Consider the following 14,801-nt stretch of genomic DNA (forward strand, 5'->3'; position numbering starts at 1 on the left):
AAGAGGAACTAAAAAGCCTCTTGATGAAAGTGAAAGAGGAGAGCGAAAAAGTTGGCTTAAAGCTCAACATTCAGAAAACGAAGATCATGGCATCTGGTCCCATCACTTCATGGCAAATAGATGTGGAAACAGTGGAAACAGTGTCAGACTTTATTTTTTGGAGCTCCAAAATCACTGCAGATGGTGATTGCAGCCATGAAATCAAAAGACGCTTACTCCTTGGAAGAAAAGTTATGACCAACCTAGATAGCATATTCAAAAGCAGAGACATTGCTTTGCCAACTAAGTTCCGTCTAGTCAAGGCTATGGTTTTCCTGTGGTCATGTATGGATGTGAGAGTTGGACTGTGAAGAAGGCTGAGCGCCGAAGAATTGATGCTTTTGAACTGTGGTGTTGGAGAAGACTCTTGAGAGTGCCTTGGACTGCAAGGAGATCCAACCAGTCCATTCTGAAGGAGATCAGCCCTGGGATTTCTTTGGAAGGAATGATGCTAAAGCTGAAACTCCAGTACTTTGGCCGCCTCATGCGAAGAGTTGACTCCTTGGAAAAGACTGATGCTGGGAGGGATTGGAGGCAGGAGGAGAAGGGGACAACAGAGGATGAGATGGCTGGATGGCATCACTGACTCGATCGACGTGAGTCTGAGTGAACTCCGGGAGATGGTGATGAACAGGGAGGCCTGGCGTGCTGTGATTCATGGAGTTGCAAAGAGTCAGACACGACTGAGCAACTGAACTGAACTGAACTGAACTGAGCAAGGCCCCGCCCATCAGAACAAGACCCAGTCTCTCCCTAAGTCAGTCTATCCCATCAGGAAGCTTCCATAAGCCTCTTATCTTTCTCCATCAGAGGGCAGACAGACTGAAAACCACAACCACAGAAAACTAACCAATCTGATCTTGTCTAACTCAATGAAACTATGAGCCATGTGCTGTGTAGGGCCACCCAAGATGGACAGGTCATGGTGGAGAGTTTTGACAAAATGTGGTCCACTGGAGAAGGGAATGGCAAACCACTTCAGTATTCTTGCCTTGAGAACTCCATGAACAGTATGAAAAGGCAGAAAGATAGGACAATGAAAGATAAACTCCCCAGGTTGGTAGGTGCCCAATATGCTACTGGAGAACAGTGGGAAATATCCCCAAAAAGAATGAAGAGACAGAGCCAAAAGCTTTTATTGCACCTTAGATCTTGGGAATAACCTGTGGGTAAGGAATTCTTTTCCCTCAGCAGTTTGGAGATGTCATTAGGTAGCTGCTGGCATCTGCTACGCCCGCTGTCAGTCAAAGTATCCTTGTTTTTAGGTGCCTGTCTTTCCGGTGATGCTAGGCTGTTGATATTCTGTGGTTCTCCCTGCTATGTCTGTGTGAGGACATATTTGTATCTATTCTGCATAAGACTGGGTGTGTCCCTTCAATCTACATGCTCATCTTTTGTTTTCCCTTTTATTACTGTGACTATATCCTACATTCAAAACAGTGCATGGACTGTACAGGTACAAAAGTAGTGAAATAAACGCCTGGAGCCACCAACCAACTTAGGAGACAGAGCTTCATCAGAATATCAGAAGTCCCTGCTCTCCCTGACCACACCCCTCTGCATCCTCTAAGAGGTATTTGTACACCTGACTTTTATTTCAACAATTCCCTCGTTTTTCTCAAAGGATATACCACAATTGTATGAGTTTCTACACAACACATTGTTTAATTTTGCCTATTAGTCTGGGACTTCCCTGGTGGTTCAGTGGCTCAGACTGTGTTCCCAATGCTGGGGGGTCTGGGTTCGGTTCCTGGTCAGGGAGCTAGAACCCACAAGCCACAGCTAAGAGTTTGAATGTCAAAACAAAGATCAAAGTTCCTGCGTGCCACGACTCAGCCAAATAAATAAATAAAACTAAATTTTAAAAAAAATGTCAACTATTATTCTACACTATATTACTATAATCATATATTCTCCATGCTTCTGTGACTCTTTTCATTCAGCATAATGCTTTTGAGATACATTCTTGTTAATACAAGCAGCTGTAGTTCACTTAAACTACTGTATGGTATTCCATTATATAAATATACCAGGAAATAAATATTTATGGCATGAATAGGTATATGAATAAATAAATTTACCATTACACACAGCCCCATTCTGATGACTAAATTTTGCTCTCAACATCAATTTTTGAAGGAGGCAAAGATTTCTTAAACAAGACACAAAAACTTTGGTAATAAAAGGAAAAAATGACTTCAGTTGGAAAATATTAAAATGAAGACTCCCATTCATCAAAGAGACATTATTAGCAGATTAAAAATAGAACCTACACATTGGAAGAAGCATTTATAATACATGCTCAACAAAAGACTCACATTGTGAATAGGGGAAAAAAAACCCTTTAAATCGATAAGGAAAAGAATATTTCATGGAAATAATAAACAAAAGACTTGAACAGAAACTCAACAAAAGAGGATAGCCAATAAATATCTGAAAAGTTCTCAACTTCATTAGTCACCAGGAAATGCAAACTATAATTTTAATGTGATATCATTATACACCTACCAAAACAGCTAAAGGGAAAAATACTAAATACTGCAAGGATACAGAGCAACTTAAACTCCCACCTACTTCTGGTTGGTATGTGAATTTGCAAAACAAGTTTCAGAAAACTGAACATAAACTGAATGAAAGCTTAACATGCTTTCTCCACAATTCAACAATTCTACTGCTAGGTAGAGATAGGTAGAGACCCACCAAAAATGTATAGAATGAGTATATTCAACACAATCTCAATCAAAGCACCAGAAGTTTATTTTGTAGATATCAACAAATAAATTCTAAAGTCTATATGGAGAGGCAAAAGACTTGGAAGAGCCAACGTGAGGTTTAAGGAGAACAACAGAATTGGAGGACCAGCACCACCTAGATCTAAGGCTTATTATAAAGCTGCAGTAATCAAATAATGTACGCTTTGGTGAAAAGATAGACAAAAAGATCGATAGAACAAAACGGAGAGCCCATAAAGAGACCCACACAAATATAGTCACCTGACCTTTGGAAAGGGAGTGAAGGCAATTCAATGGAGCAAAGACAGTCTTTTCAACAAATGGCGCTGATCAGCGGGACATCCACACGTAACACAAACAAACAAAGAATCTAAACCCAGACATTTTACCCTTCACAAAACTTGCCTCAGAGTGGATCATATACCTAAATGTAAAATGCAAAACTATAAAACTCCTAAAAGATAGCACAGGAGAAAATCTGGATGACCTTGGGTTTGGCAATGACTTATAGATTCAACATCAAAGGCATAATCCGTGGAAGAAAGAAAGGTGAGTTGAACTTCATTAAATTTTTAAAAATAATTTAAACATTTTGTTTCCTATTAGAGTCCAACGAGTTAACATGACTGTGATAGTTTCAGCTGAACAGTGAAGGGACTCAGCCATACATATCCTTGTATCCATTCTCTCCTCAAATCCCCTCCCATCAGGCTGATCAGAATTCCCTGTGCTACATAGCAGGTCTTTGGTGGTTATTCACTTTAAATATAGCAGAGTGTACATGTCGGTCCCAAACTCCCTAACTATCTCTTTCCCCTATCTTTCTCTCCTGGCAACTATAGAACTTCATTAAAATTTAAAACTTCTCTCTGTGAAAGACACTGTCATGAGAATGAGAACATAAGTCATAAACTTGGAGGAAAAATTTGCAAAACACATATCTAATAAAGAACTGATATCTACAGTATGCAAAGAACTCTTAAAACTAAATAAGAAAACAAAAATGAATTTCAGTTGTGCAAAAGGGGATTGCCTGGCAGTCCAATGATTAGGACTCACTGCTGTCACTGCTGGGAGTTTGGGTTCCATCCTGATTGAGAAATTGCCCCACAAGCCACTCAGTGTAGGCAGGAAAAAAAAATTTTTTTGAGTGAAAGATCTGAAAGTACACCTCATCAAAGAAGACATATTAATATAAACGGCAAATAAATATATGAAAATACGATCAACATCATAGTGATTAGGGACTTGCAAATTAAAACAACAATAAGATATCACTGCACACTATTAGAATGCCTAAAACCCCAGCTACTGATCACCCCAAATGCTGGTACAGATGTGACACAACAGGAACTGTCACTCACTGCTGATGAGAATGCAAAATGGCACAGCCAGGGACTTCCCTGGTGGCCTGGTGGTTAAGAGTCTGCCTTCTAATGACGGGGGTACAGGTTGGATCCCAGGTCCACAACTAACAGTCTGTGTGCCATGCAGTGTGGCAAAACAAAACAAAACAAACAAAACAAAACTGTTCAAGTCCATTAGCCTGTAAAATTCATTTGTTTAAATCATCTACAATGATTTAGCCTTCTCCCAAGACTGACTTGGAAAATTGCCTTAAATTAGTGTTATTCTCACTGTTTTTGCTGTTGTTTTAATCACTTCAGTCGTGTCTGACTCTTTTGTGACCCCATGGACTGTAGCCTGCCAGATTCTTTTGTCCATGGGATTTCCCAGGCAAGCATGCTGATTGCTTTTTTGTATTATAAAGTCATTTTATCTCAGTTATGATTTTATTTTCATTTTAATGCTATGACTTTGTTGCAATGATCTGAAAAAGCTAATTTCACAGAAGGATTCCTTTCTCATTTTTATAATCATGTTCTTATATCCTGTAGAAAAATATTGTCTGAAATGTGAAGAAGTCTTTTCTGATTCAAAAATTTAAGAAAATCTTTCTTTCTATAAAATGTTACATGCTTGAGCCAAAATCTCTCAGGACCCACTTTACTCTCTGTGGGTAGCAAACCAAGAGAAGTTGCATTTTCTGTTTTGACGCTGTATCTACACAATTTGCAACTGATTAAAATGAATAAGCACTCGTGTGTGTGTGTGTGTGTGTGTGTGTGTGTGTTAGTCGCTCAGTCATGTCCAACTCTTAGGGACCCAATGGACTGTAGCCCACCAGGCTCCTCTGTCCATGGGATTCTCTAGGTAATAGCATATACTTTGGGGAGCTTTTTGCCAGAATTAGTAAATTGCATTCTGTTATCCTCATATAAGGGGCTTCCCTGGTGACTCAGACAGTAAAGAATCTGCCTGCAACGCAGGAGACCTGTTTCGATCCCTGGGTTGGGAACATCCCTTGGAGGAGCATATGGCAATCCACTCCAGTATTCTTACCTGGAGAACCCCCATGGACAGAGGAGCCTGGCGGGCTGCAGTCCTTGGGGTTGCAAAGAGTCAGACATCGCTGAACGACTAAGCACACATATCCTCATATAAACCTTCAAAAAGACACCATAGAAACAAGCGTTTTGTGAGTGATAAATGGGAAAAGGCAGAACTCCCTGCCCAGTCCATGTTTAGGATAAACAATGAATGATAAAAAATGATAATGTGGAGTGATAAAAAGGGAAATCATTTTGTTGAGGAAGATTTTGGGTGGAGCGGCAGATCTGACAGCTAGGACAATTGCTATGTGATTTTGCAATTCAGTTCTCATTCATTTCTAAATTTCTTTTCCTCTGTCTCTCTCTGTCTGCAGGATATTTAAAAGTATTTCAATAGCAAGAAAGGGTCTTTTAAATAATTCAAGCAGAATGACACCTGTGCCTCTTTGCGATTCATCCCACTATCATCTGTGTCTGTCTTTGTTATCTCTGGAAAGACAAACACCATTCAGGAACTAAGCCCGGGTTTGGAGAGCTCCAAGGATAAGCATCAACATGCCTGAAGTTATCAGAGAAAGAAAGCACAGAGAGGGAGCCTCACACTGGCCACCAGCATATAGATTTGAGGTTTAAATCTACTGCTCACTTCCCTGGCATTTCCCCAAGCTGGCCCTTTGAATAACTGCTAAATAAGTCCAGATAATTGTCAGGTAACATGTTATCCCATACCTGATGGCCACTGTTAGCCAACTTTATATTTAAGCAGACATATGGAGAAGGCAATGACAACCCACTCCAGTACTCTTGGCTGGAAAATCCCATGGACGGAGGAGCCTGGTGGGCTGCGGTCCTTGGGGTCACTGGGAGTCGGACAGGACTGAGCGACTTCCCTTTCACTTTTCACTTTCATGCATTGGAGAAGGAAATGGCAACCCACTCCAGTGTCCTTGCCTGGAGAATCCCAGGGATGGGAGAGCCTGGTGGGCTGCCATCTATGGGGTCGCACAGAGTCAGACACGACTGAAGCGACTTAGCAGCATGGTAACTCAGCTGGTAAAGAATCCACCTGCAATGCAGGAGACCCTGGGTTAGGAAGATCCCTGGAGAAGGGTAGGCTGCCCATTCCAGTATTCATGGGCTTCTCTGGTGGCACAGATGTTAATCTGACTGCAACGCAAGAGACCTGCGTTTGAACCCTGGGTTGGGAAGATCCCCTGGAGGAGGGAATGGCAACCCACTCCAGTGTTCTTGCCTGGAGAATCCCATGGACAGAGGAGCCTGGTGGGCACAGTCCATGGGGGCCCAAAGAGTCGGATACAACTGAGCGACTAAGCCCAGCACAACACATAATGGTTTTTAAAACAAAGTGTTTTCTTCACACAGAAAGAAAAAAAGATATTGAACCTTAATTATCTGGGCTCTGGCAGTCCCCAGGGTCTAGGAAGCAGAGAGGGGTAGGGCAGAGAAAACACCCTCAACCCTCGGGTCCAACACGTGGCTGGAGTTCAGAGGTTCCCCACCCCTGGCTCCAACACCGACAACTGTCAGTGGCGAGTTAGGAGGTTTCACCACCTAACAGGCTGACAGACCGCGCACATCATGGGTCTGTCTGCTCAGACCCAGTGTCTCCTTGGATGACTCCCTGCTTTCTTCCCCTGTCACAGCCTCGCCTACCGCTGTGCCCTCCGGTGCTGTGCCGTCATTTAGAGCAATTAACAGGGCATCTGACGCACCGGGAAGATGACGGGGAGTGTTGTCAGGCAGAAGCCCCATCAGCTGCCAGCAGCTCTGCTCTGCTGGGAGGGTTGTGATTCATGAGGGAGGGCACCCAGCCTGGCTAAAAGAACTGGGAGTTGGTGTGTTTGCTCTGCTTCCCACTGCACAGAAAACAGGGGCCGTGCCCTGCTGCCCCAGCCCCCAGCCCCCGCCTGGCACACAGGCAGGCCTTCCCTTCCCCGGAGGAAGAGGCCCAGGGCACTGCCACTGCACTCCTGTTACTACCCCAGTCATCCTTCACTCCATTCCACTTCTCCCTCCAACATGAGGGTAGAAAAGTAGTGTCTGCCTGCAGCCTTGGGAGCTTTTGTTGGAAGGGGCCAGGGGTGGAAAGTGTTCCTTCTAGTGCCTGTCCAGTCCAGCAGTCCTCACACTCCTCCCCATCAGTCACAGATTCCTTCTGAAATTCCTCCAGGCTGGAGCAAGACCCAGCAGTGTCCCCCAAGCAGGGTCACTGAGAAACTACAGAGCTTCTTCAAAAGGCCAAACCCTACGCTCCCAAGAAGGGTTGTGCCTCCCTGGTACTTTCCTGGTGGTCCAGTGATAAAGACTTCATGCTTTCACTGCAGGGGGCATGAGTTCGATCACCAGTCAGGAAACTAAGATCCTACAAGCTGCATGGTGCAGCAAAAAACAAACAAAAAAAAAGAGGTGGAGAGACCTAGCTGCTAGCCAATTGTTGTTCAGTTGCTCAGTCATGTCTGATTCTTTGTGATGCCGTGGACTGCAGCCTGCCAGCCTTCTCTGTCCTTCACTAACTCCTGGAGTTTGCTCAAACTCATGGCTGTGGAGTTGGTGATGCCATCCAACCGTCTCATCCACGGCTGCCCCATTCTACTTCTGCCCTCAATCTTTCCCAGCATCAGGGTTTTTTCCAAGGAGTTGGCTCTTTGCATCAGGTGGCCAAAGTTTGGATCTTCAGCCTCAGCATCAGTCTCTCTAATGAATATTCAGGGTTGGTTTCCTTTAGGATTGACTGGTTTGATCACCATGCAGTCCAAGGGACTCTAAAGAGTCTTGTCCCTTCTATTTTTCCTTAGTGACAGAACTACAGTATCACTAGGGGTGCCAAAGACACCCAGAGAAAAGTCTACATTTCCCAGCTTCTCTTGAAGCTTTGTGTGACTAAGGAGATACAAAGGCAAATATTGTGTAGGACTCTGGGAAGATTCATAAATGAAAGCTAGGTCATGTGGGATCCTCCTTCCTGCTGCCTGGAGCTTAGATAGCTGGTGCTCCACACCCATCCTGGACCATGAGGGAGACCCCGAGGGTGAGAGGTACATGCTAGCTAGAAGGGCAGAAAGATAACGGTTTCCTCAACTCAGATTAGCAATAGAGCTACCACCCCAGCCCAAGGTATCCTACACTGGACATTTTTTGTTTTAATTCATTGGCTTCATTTTTGAACAGTCTTAGGTTTACAGGAAAAAATTGAGCAGAAAATTCAGAGAATTCCTCCTACCCACAGTTTTCTTGCTTAAATCAGAATTTTGCTTGAATCTGGTACATCTATTACCTTCAATGAAGTAATATTGATACGTTATTATTAACTAAAGTCCATGGTTTACATCAGGTTCACTCTTTATATTGTATATACTGTAGATTTTGACAAATGAAAATGACAGGGATCCACCATTCCAGTATCATATAGAATAGTTTCACTGTCCTAAAAATCCCCTGTGCTCCACCTGTTCATCCCTCCCTTCCTTGGAATCCCAGACAACCACTGATCTTTTCACTGTTTCCATAGTTTTGCCTTTTCCAGTATATGCTTAGATAATACGTAGCCTTTTCAGACTGGCCTCTTTCACTTAGCAATATGTGCATAAATCTCTCCATGCCCTTTTGTGGCTTGAAAGCTCACTTCTCTTTATTGCTGAATTAGTATTCCATAGCCTGGATGAACCGCAGTTTACCCACTCATCTCAGAAAAGATGCCAGATTGCTTCTAAGGGACTTTTTAAATATGAGAAGAAACTTTCTGTTTATTGAAGCCATTGTCATTTTGGAGTTTCTATTGTAGCCAAAAGTAGTACTCCTAACTGACATGCTTCCATTTTAAGAAAGACTCAACCAAGTTCCAACTAAACCTATGCAGCCCCTTCCAGCCAGGCCGTCCTCTGTGCACAGTGTCTCTGGACCCCAACTCTGCCTGGGGGAGGAGGGAGGAAACAGCTAAACTTAGAATCCCAGTTCAACAGAAACTTGTGGGGAGGGAGACTTTTGGGGAGAGAGGTTTGTGTGGAGGGGACTTCGAAGGAATCCCGTGGTGAAACAACAAGTCCTGCTTACCCTCCTGGGGCAAAAGTGAAGTGTGAGTCACTCAGTTGTGTCTGACTCTTTGTGACCCCATGGACTGTAGCCCGCCAGGCTTCTCTGTCCATGGGCTTCTCCAGGCCAGAATACTGGAGTGGGTAGCCACACTCTCCTCCAGGGGATTTTCCTGACTCAGGCAAGCAGATTCTTTACCATCTGGGCCACCAAGAACTTCACTAAATCATAACCAGGACAAAAAAGATGACTTGCTTTCTCCAAACCTGGATTTGTCACCTCAGGGAGGAAGAGAAGCGAAAAGAAGCCCTGAAATGTATTTTCCTAACTGGTCAAGAACTAATCTAGCCAGTGTCTGTCCCTCCCCTACCACATGCCTTGCACAGCTGCGAGTTGGCTGGGAGCGTTGCTTCTGGTGTAATCCTCACTTGTGCAAGGCACTGAACAGTGTTTTCCTGGAGCACCTGCTCGCCCTCTGGCAGGTCACTTGCCAGGTAGGCAGGTCTTCCCGTTTCTTCTCCTTCTTGGCTAATGGTTCCTGTCATTCAGGGAGGAGTCCTTGGCTTCTTACCTGGTCAAGGGATGACCTCCCTGACTTCTAGGTGCTGGTGCTTCTCATTTCTTCTCCAGCTCATAACCCCCAATGCTCCAGACCCTGGGCACCTCTCCAGCTCTGACTGGTACCATCTCCTCTCGAGTGTTTACTCCTGGCCTTGTTTCCACTGGCCTACCTGGCCCGACCTCGTGTCCTCGTCTCACCTGTCACAGCTGACCGCACCAATTCAGGCCACACTCTGGATCTCAACCTCTGTTTCATCTCAAAGGTTGGCTTGTTGAGTCCAGCATGAACGAGGGCCACTTTCCTCTCCAACCAGCTTCCATGCTGACTGCCCAACCCTCCTGAACCTCAGACCATTGTCCTATATCATCCTGGAACCAACAGTGTGTCTATACAAGGCAAGGAAGAGCAACAGGTAAAATATTTGGGAAAATAACACTGGTACAGTCTCTGCAAGACTTTTCCCAGCAAGGAGGGAAAAGGGTGCCAAATGAGAGCAGACACTCTTGGAAGGGATTCACCATCATTTATCAATGTCCTATTCTATTTGATTAAGCTCTACACGACAGCCAAGGGATAAAACACATTAGGGCATAAATGATAGATATGAAGACAAGCAGAATCATTAAAAAATTAATCTCAACAACAATAAAAATGCAAATTTCTTGGACACCTACTTTGTGCCAGATGCCTGTGCATTTACGCATCACTTCACTTACCCCTCACACAAATTGCGTGAACTGAGGGTGGAGAGGCTGGGTTCTTTGATCAAGTTATAAAGTGGTGGAGTGGGAATTCCAGCCCAGATTTATCTAATCCGAATGTGGGCTAGTTGCTGAGTGACTGAAACCAGCAAGAGGCCCACAGAACAGGGGGACTTTCCTGGCTCAGTCTCACTCTGATCAACTCTGTGCTCCAAGTATCCAGAGACTGCTACAGAGGAGACAACTGGGACGCTTGCTAAGGAAAGGAAAGCCAGCGCTAAGTCACGTCCGACTCCTGTGATCCCATGAACTGTAGCCTGCCAGGCTCCTCTGTCCATGGGATTCTCTAAAAGCACATCAAATGGAGCTTCCCTGGGAGCACAGTGGATAAGAATCTGCCTGCCAATGCAAAAGACACGGGTTTGATCCCTGGTCCAGGAGGATCCCACATGTTACTAAGCCTGTGTGTCACAACTACTGAGCCTGTGCTCTAGAATCCGTGCTCCACAACAACAGAAGCCACTGCAATGAGAAGCTAGTGCGCCCCAACTAGAGAAAGACCACATGCAGCAACAGACCCAGTGCAGCCAAAAATAAATAATTTTTTTAAGTTAAAAAAAGAGCTCTTCTAATGAATGGGAATGTCTGGTGTTGGGGGTCCACGGATCCAAGTTGAGAATTTCTGGAAACTGCCAGTGATGGAAATTTCAAACTGCTATTTCTCCAGACCCCAGTGAAAATGTAGACAGCTGTCCTCCTGATTCAGAGTGGCCAAACCATCCAGATGATGCTCAGGACGCGATGGCACAGGGCCCCTCAACTTTCAGGGTCCCTCTGCTGCTAACTATTGCCTGCCCACCCACTCTGGCTTCCATGATTGAAAAAGGACAAATGTTTCCCATCCCTTGTGATTCCGTCCTGGAGGCTTCATTTCCACTGACTTCTCTGACTGTGCCACCTCTCCTCCTGCCTTCTCAGTGGGGTTTTATGTGATACGGGCTTTCTCCTTTGTGAGGGGCACCCCAGTCAGCCCCCACTGGCCATTCATGTAGACTGAGAGGAGCTAGCTGCAAAGGACTTGTACATAATTGCAGACTGAGAGCGGAGGAGTCACCTCTAATCCTGTTTATCCTAGCACAGAACAGAGGTGGGGGGAGAGCTTTCCAAGATAATGAAAAGACACAGACTAGACGCCCTCTCTGCCTTGACCCTCTCTCATGTCAGCCTGCAGAGGGTCAGCTCCTCAGCTCCCAGGGTGAGGTCTGTCCATATCCCTGCCATCTGCAGTGGGAGGTGGCAGCACATGCATGCACACACATGTGCACGTGTGTGCACACACTTTGGGGATCCTGCCTCTGTGCTGTGCTGATGCCTCGGGGTCCATCAGCTGCTTCTGCTGCCCCTCCGCATGGTTCTCAGCTCCACTGCAATCCACAGCCTCCACTGGACATTACCCGGCGAGGAAGAGGTCTCAGCACTTGTTATAACCCATTGTTCGCTATGTTTTCGGTACATTGTGAGTGCTATTCCTTTCCTTTGTGTGACATGTTCGCTGCTATCTCCCCAGTCACTTTCAGCACTATTGAAATTCCTCCTTTGTGAAACTAAATAGCCAGAATTAAATTACTTGAGGTGCTCCTGTTACAGGCATTGATCTGGGACTGCAGAAGATGTTTTGCCCATTGGTCCCTGGTTTCACCATAGTCCTTGTCAGTTTGCACCAGAACAGTGATGCCCTGACTCAAAACCAGCTGGGAGCTTGAACACCACATCACATCTCATGCACTTTACTGAATCCTAATGTAGACCCGCTAAACACCCCTTGGCAATACAACAGGAAGATGTCTACTGGGTCAGAGTCCTCAAGGGACTGAGCCAGGAGGCATGACTATTCCTTGGGTGAATTCAGCTTGTTCAAAAGGCTGTTTGAACACTGCCAACACTTGAATATTTTGGAATTGCTTTCCCAGCTGAGTAAAAAAAGAAGAACCCAATTCTGTAACTATACACAAATACCACTCCTGGGGTTTACCATAAGATCTTTGGTTTCAGTGGTAAAGGACCCACCTGCCAATGCAGGAGACATGGGTTGGATCCCTAGTCGAGGAAGACCCCACATGCCGTGGGGCAACTAAGCCCGTGTGCCCAACAACTGAGCCCGGGAACTGCAACTGCTGAAGCCTGTGCACCCTGGAGCTCGTGCTTTACCGCGAGAGAAGCCACTGCAGTGAGTAGCCCACTCACTGCAACTAGAGAAAGCCTGTGGGCAGTAACAAAGACCCAGCACAACCAAAAATAAATAAATAAAGTTATTTTTTAAAAAGACTTTTGGTTTGAACTCAAAGTCAGATTCTAGACTCGATAGGTAAGTTTTTCTTGCTAACCCACACGACGCTGGTATGTCCCCGGTGGTCCAATGGCTAACACTGTATGCGCCCAGCGCAGGGGCCCAGTGTCAATCCCTGATCAGGGGTCCAGAACTCACTGCTGCAACTAAGACCTGACCACCACACAAAGACAAATGAATAAACTACTCCACATCGTCAAATGAATCCATATTCCAGAAGAGAAAAGACTCAAATCAACCTTGGTCTACGAAAACATTCGGAACAACTTGAAAAGTAGTACAAGTGGTGAGCTACCTTTGGGTGTGTGGGTGAAATGGAGTGGATAGGGACAGAATGGAGTGAAGATTTTCAGATTTCCACTTTATGCCTTTTTATAGTTTTACATTTTTCTGAACTACATAATACACCTGTTTCAAGAAAATAAAACTGGAAAATTCTGCTCCACCAGGTATATTTGACTCTGGCCATCTACATAGATGTGGTAATAGTGGTAAAGAATCCACCTGTTAATGCAGGAGACATAAGAGACACGGGTTCAATCCGGTTGGGAAGATCCCCGGAAGGAGGAACTGGCAACCCATTCCAGTGTTCTTTCCTGGAGAATCCCATGGACAGAGGAGCTTGGCAGGTTACAGCCCACAGGGTCACAAAGAGTCAGACACGCCTGAAGCAACTTAGCATGCAGACGCATGATATACTGCTAACATCACATTATATCACCCAATAAGCCAGCTTAATGCCAATGACTGAACATCGGATGGCACAAAGCTCTTATTGTTTGCCCAAGGTGGTGTGTAGAGTGGAGAGAGCGCGCGAGCAGTCATTAAAACAAGGCTTTGATTCCCGTGCTGCCACATTCTAGTTATGTGGTCAAAACTGGTAGTCTTTCTGAGCCTCGGTTTCCTCCCAAAAGTGGAAATAATAGCTTCACTGCCTAATTTACAGGCTCCCTCGATGGCTGAATGAGGCAGCAGCCATGAAAAATGTCTGCAGGCTCCAGAAAGCTACACCAAAAGCAAAGGTCAGTTACTAACAGAAATTCCTTCGCTTCTAAGGAGCTGGCATGTGGGCAGCGGGTCAATGACACGGGAGCCCAGCTCCGTCAGTCTTGGGGCTCCTGCTCCCCTTCTCTCCTGCCTTGCAGTCAGCAAGGAGGGATGAAACAAGACCACGGATGGCAGAGAACATTCAACCAGCTGCAGGGGTGGGGGAGTGGTGGGAGGTGGCGTAGTCCCAGTGACATGGACCCTGCACGGTAGGGCCTCATGGCATCCGAGCAGGGCGGTTTGGCCTCTGCCACAAGCATGTAACACTTGGATTGGCAACCCTCTTCCGGAAGAACTTAAACAACCGCTACCCTTAATGCTTGCATTTAAAGGAATATTTACAAACATCAGACTTCTGATTCCCGGACAAACTCAGCATCAGCAAGATCACGTTCTTGTCAGGACCAAGTGGCCTTGTGCACTCATCTCTATGTCCAGCCTCCCAGCACAAACAGAAAAAGAACACATAAAATTCAAATAAATTGAATTCGACCCTTGGCAACCATCTACTCTCCTGTGACCTGGAGAGTCCCTTAGCCCACTTGTGCTATAATTTCTGTGACTCTAATCAGCATTACTAAGAGTAACGGAGGCAATGAGCAGTTCGGGTTTTCCCCCTTCATTTACTCAACTCACTTCAGAGTAACAACCAAGCACCTACTATGTGCTTGGGGCCCAGGGAGGAGGCATGAAGGGGTCAGAGGAGGCTCCATGGAGGAAGGAGAATGTGTGTCTTCTCTTGCAGGCAGGCTAGGACCTTGACGGGCAGGAGTTCCACGTAGAAGGGGCACACGAATGTGGGCCTGGAGACAGAACAGACAAGCCATGTTTAGGGTCGATGAATACACAAGGTGTGGTAGGAACCAAGAGAAGATTATGTCGAGATACGCAGACTGCCACTCTAGACAGGCAGGTAAGACTCGACCGTGA

This window comes from Oryx dammah, unplaced genomic scaffold (genome assembly GCF_014754425.2).
Source record: "Oryx dammah isolate SB20612 unplaced genomic scaffold, SCBI_Odam_1.1 HiC_scaffold_24, whole genome shotgun sequence".
Lineage (NCBI taxonomy): Eukaryota > Metazoa > Chordata > Mammalia > Artiodactyla > Bovidae > Oryx > Oryx dammah.